Raw genomic sequence first — 5,775 nt, 5'->3', positions numbered from 1 at the left:
TGTTTCATTAACGATGTATACCTCTATTTATTGGTATAGCGACGATATAGGCTTATGCCTTTGTGACGATGATGTTGTTTGTTGTGTGTGTTTGTTGCATTCATATACATATGCATTTTTGGTGACGGCCTGGATGGGCAAATCAGTGGCGAAGGCTTATGCCTTGATGCCTCTGTTAACTGGCAATTGGCGATGGGGGCTGAAGCCCTGGGTACCACATGCATGTGCAATTATAGAGTCTCATTATATGTGGCTTGAGTGTGATTTAATTATGACGTGATGTGACTTGAGTTGTTGTTGAATATGACAATGTGAAGTGAATTGTGATAATGTGTAGTTGTAATTATAAGTTGTTATGCTAATGACTTGTTGTGACAGGTACCGTCTGGAAGATGAAAAATAGGTTTTATAACTATTATTATTATGTTGTTGATTTTGTTATTATAACTGTACAGTTTTAAATTGTTGTTATAGCTGTTGTCTAAAAGTTGTAAAGTGATAATTTTGTATGATTTAATTCTAACATATTACTTATCATACTTTTGTTTATATTTTCCGATATCTCACCCCTTCTGAATGATGTTTCCCTTACTGTGGGAAACTGAAAGGTACTCAAGATAGCGGTGGAAGTTTTGAAGTGATTTTATGAAGTCTTTAGTTGCTGTTAGTCGAGTTGGTGTCTTGCTCTGATACGTAGCACTCGAGGGGATAAAACGATTGTTTTAATTATAAATTCTTTTGCTGAATTTTTATATGGTTTTGGTTTAAATTGTAACTTATAGTTACCGTGCAATGATGCTACGACTTGATTTGAATAGTTATGAAGTTTGTTGATTCCGCTGCGAGTTAATTATTGAATTTAAACAAAGTGATTTTCAGTAATGATTTGATTATCGTTTTAAATTCTTGTGCTATGTATCTATATGAAGGCAAGTAAGCCGTAAATGTTTTTAAGATGAAGAATATGCGATACCTCAAATGAACTTGTTTGAAATTTATACTATGATTTTCCGTATAATTTATCAGGTAGATTTGGGGTGTTACATTAGTGGTATCAGAGCAGGTCGGTCTGTCCGACCAGAGTCGTCTAATTGTTGTTTATCCCTTGGTACGCGACAAGTGTGTACAACATTGTCGATACTTGTTGTTTTTGATTGCTTGTTGTAGGAGTTGGTTTGGAACTAAGTGGGGGAGAAGCTGTACTCCTTGGTTATGATTCGGTTGTAAGTTGTTGGTGCTTCGGTAGCGAAGGACACCTGAATATGGAAATAAGAATTGTGTATGCGTTTGGTGTGGAATAGGTTGCTGAGGATGATGAAGCGAGATTTTATAACCAGATGTAAGCAAGTGGTAGCTATTGCTACGTTGTAAGATGTTGTTTCAAGATATTGTAAAAATGGTTGGACAGTTAGTAAGGATTATGTTGCAATCGTATTAGAAGATTGATGGTATAAGTACTAGATTTAAACCCTGACCGGGTTGTCGTTTGATCGAAGGATTCGATGTGAAGGATATGTAAAGTATGGTGATGTCGTATAGATTTTCGAGGACGAAAATATTCTAAGTGGGGGAGAGTTGTAACATCCCGATTTTATTAATATTTTTATTAATTATATTAGTAATTATAATATTTGGTATTTTTAATAATTATTTATTTATTTAGTTATTATGTGATATAATAATTATTTGAAATATTTAATTGTATGTGTGATTGTGTTATTTGGGTTAATTATGTTGTATGAGAGATAAAGTTAATTGAGCCTTAGTAGTAGAAACATAATAGATGGATTATGGGTTAAGCCCATTAAGAGAAAAGAGATAGTAAGAGTAGAAAATTAGGGGTTTGGAGTTGGAGTCTCATAACTTATTTTTGGGGAGAAAGGAAAAATAGAAAAGAGAAGAGAAAGAAGGGAGAAGCACTTGAGAGAAGAAGAAAACTATGGAGGAAGCCTTAATTTTCGCAACAAGTTTCAGCACAGAGTCACCTTGGCAAATCGGCCATATCTCTCAATCCATCTGTTGGATCGTTATGGTACTTGGACAAAACGTTCCTGACTCATAGAGGTAAGTTCTGAGTAGAGCGATTTTGATTTTGAGGGTTTTAAGTTTGTCTAATAAGCTGATTATCGAACTAGTGTTTGGGTGTCTTTCCAATTGATGTTAGAAAGGATTTCTTTTGGAGAAAAACTTAGAGCTATGATGAAAGAGTCCATATTTACCAAGGTAAGGGTGGGGTTCGAATTATATAACTAGGAATATGATGATTGTATGTGGGATTAAGGTGTATGAATTTTTCCATGGATTATTTATTGTGATACTATCGTGTTGATTCGATGAAATTAGTTATTGTTGTGGTGATCATTGTTGTTGTCTTATGCGAAGTTGCAAGATGTTTCATTGACGATGTATACCTCTATTTATTGGTATAGCGACAATATAGGCTTATGCCTTTGTGACGATGATGTTGTTTGTTGTGTGTGTTTGTTGCATTCATATACATATGCATTTTTGGTGACGGCCTGGATGGGCAAATTAGTGGCGAAGGCTTATGCCTTGATGCCTCTGTTAACTGGAAATTGGCGATGGGGGCTGAAGTCCTGGGTACCACATGCATGTGCAATTATAGTGTCTCATTATATGTGGCTTGAGTGTGATTTAATTATGACGTGATGTGACTTGAGTTGTTGTTGAATATGACAATGTGAAGTGAATTGTGATAATGTGAAGTTGTAGTTATAAGTTGTTATGCTAATGACTTGTTGTGATAGGTACCGTCTGGAAGATGAAAAATAGGTTTTATAACTATTATTATTATGTTGTTGATTTTGTTATTATAACTGTACAGTTTTAAATTGTTGTTATAGCTGTCGTCTGAAAGTTGTAAAGTGATAATTTTGTATGATTTAATTCTAACATATTAATTATCATACTTTTGTTTATATTTTCCGATATCTCACCCCTTCTGAATGATGTTTCCCTTACCGTGGGAAACTGAAAGGTACTCAAGATAGCGGTGGAAGTTTTGAAGTGATTTTATGAAGTCTTTAGTTGCTGTTAGTCGAGTTGGTGTCTTGCTCTGATACGTAGCACTCGAGGGGATAAAACGATTGTTTTAATTATAAATTCTTTTGCTGAATTTTTATATGGTTTTGGTTTAAATTGTAACTTAAAGTTACCGTGCAATGATGCTACGACTTGATTTGAATAGTTATGAAGTTTGTTGATTCCGCTGCGAGTTAATTATTGAATTCAAACAAAGTGATTTTCAGTAATGATTTGATTATCATTTTAAATTCTTGTGCTATGTATCTATATGAAGGCAAGTAAGCCGTAAATGTTTTTAAGATGAAGAATATGTGATACCTCAAATGAACTTGTTTGAAATTTATACTCTGATTTTCCGTATAATTTATCAGGTAGATTTGGGGTGTTACATTAGTGGTATCCGAGCAGGTCGGTCCGTCTGACCAGAGTCGTCTAATTGTTGTTTATCCCTTAGTACGCGACAAGTGTGTACAACATTGTCGATACTTGTCGTCTAATTGTTGTTTATCCCTTAGTACGCGACAAGAATAAAATGTATTGAGTCTTCTTGTCTTCAACTTCTGTGTGAGATCTTCTTCTTTTGAAAGCAGATGAAGAGCAGCAGCTCTTATGTTGGATGCTTCTATCTTGATCTTCTTCTTCAAATCTTCTTAAGCTGATTTAGAGCAATAGCTCTTTCGTTGATTGCTTCTGATTTGATCCTTAGATTCTTCTTAAGCAGATTAAGAGCAACAGCTCCTATGTAGAATTGCTTCTTTTATTCTTTCCTTGAATATGGAGGTTGAAGTTTTGAATTCCTTACTACTTCTTGTAAGACCATCTCCATTAATTCCTATTAAGCATAAGTTGAGTAACAACTCAGAGAATTGATTGCTTCTTCAGAAATATCCTCATTTTCTTTACCCAGAATCACATAAGGAGCAGCAACTCTTATATCATTTGATTATGTCTTCATCGTCAACTTTTGATGCATCTTTAGCAAGGGTACTACCCAGCTTTCCTGTGAGGCATACTGCTCATTTAGCAGTAGCTGTCTGTCTTTTCTTGAGCTCTTTTGGAAGACTGATGTTAATAATGTTCTTGTTCCATCATACACTTCATATATGTTTCCTCTTGTGTAACTTTTGATACATGTCTTCAATATTTCTTCTTTCATATTTTCATGATCAGTTTCTTACTACAAATTTTATTCTGAATTATTTCCTGATCTATACTTTGTATATGTATCTTAGATACATACTCTGATGCTCACTCTAGATGCATACACGGACGCATACCTTCAAGTCTGAAGTTTTGATCTATTTATAGAGCTTGGTATGTTACCGTTGGAATCTGGGTGTTGAGACTTGTTTGAATGTTGTCTTGAATGCTTCGTCGGGATTGAGCCTTTTGTGACATGTGTTGTTCTTGAGAGAACCTTATCCCTAACTTGATGATTATAGTGGATGGCGTGTGTCTTTCCAATGCGCTGCATGTGGGTTGCTTCTTCTTTCAACCTTGGAAGTTGTTCCTTTTAAATGTTGCAACTATTTTGCGTGTGATGATGTTTCTAACGGCTCTCCCTTAGATTATAGGCTCTTTTAATTTAATTTGTATGCTGAGCTGTAGGTTCTTCATTGGTTCACAAGTGACTTCTTTTGTTGTTTGCATTTTGAACGTCATTGCCTTGTCATCAGAACTTCTAATTGAGAACTTCTGATTTTTCTTCTTACATGATATTCTGATCTCAACCAGAGCTTCTTATAGTTGTGTGTTATTTCTGAGTGAGCTTGTTTTCCTTCTTTGTTTGTTTCTTTATATGCTGTCTTTGGTAGTTGATGTGTTCTGGATTAGAACATCTGATGAACGATGTTTGGCTTCTTCAATCTTCTGGATGTAGTTGTCGTATTCTTTTTCTGATGAATCCTGTATAAGACTTATAACAAAGTATCTGCACACTAAATGAAACCATTTGTAATAAAATTGTTGCTTCACAAAATATATGTTAGTTATCATCAAAACCAGATTCTGAACATAGATTCTCAATCTTGTTCTAACAGGTGTCACTAGTTTCGGGTTGTGTTTTGAAGTAATTTCTAGATCTTGCATAAAAATGAAGAGACCAAATTTAGATGTATGCAAAAACAAATGTTTATTGGGTGGGACAAGAATCAGAACTGTAATAACATTGCAGTCATCAACAGCAGTAGCCTCATCGACACTCTCTTTAATCTAAAAAACGTAAAAAAACACAATCAATTTTGAACGACAATGCAAATAGTACATAACCAAAACCGTATGATATACATGATATACGAGAGTGGTCCAAAAACCTGTAATGAAGGTGCGTCAACTAGTTGCAAAATGGGTGAAATTTGAGATGGCCAGGGGGCTTTTAATTGATTAATAATAGCTTTGTCTCGAAGTAACATGACAACAGAACAATTATTCCAATTTGGTTGCCACTTAACCTTGAAGGCAATCTCTAAACTCAACATTTTGCCAAGTGCCAGCAGAAACTCAAGAGGATCATTTTTTCCCTTCTACAAATGGAGGTAAATATTATAACTCATATGGTGAAGGGGACATTTGTGTTTGCCAATAAAGTTTGTAAAGTTATTACAAGTACCTCAATCATCATGGTGCGCATGTTTGCAGCAGACATGTCTAAAAGCTGCTCACTTTCTTTGTCCCATAATACAAAGTTGCATTTTGTGCTACCGTGAACAACACCCACCTTAATTTTATACC

This window comes from Vicia villosa, linkage group LG6 (genome assembly GCF_029867415.1).
Source record: "Vicia villosa cultivar HV-30 ecotype Madison, WI linkage group LG6, Vvil1.0, whole genome shotgun sequence".
Classification (NCBI taxonomy): Eukaryota; Viridiplantae; Streptophyta; class Magnoliopsida; order Fabales; family Fabaceae; genus Vicia; species Vicia villosa.
Note: the sequence above shows the minus strand (reverse complement) of the source record.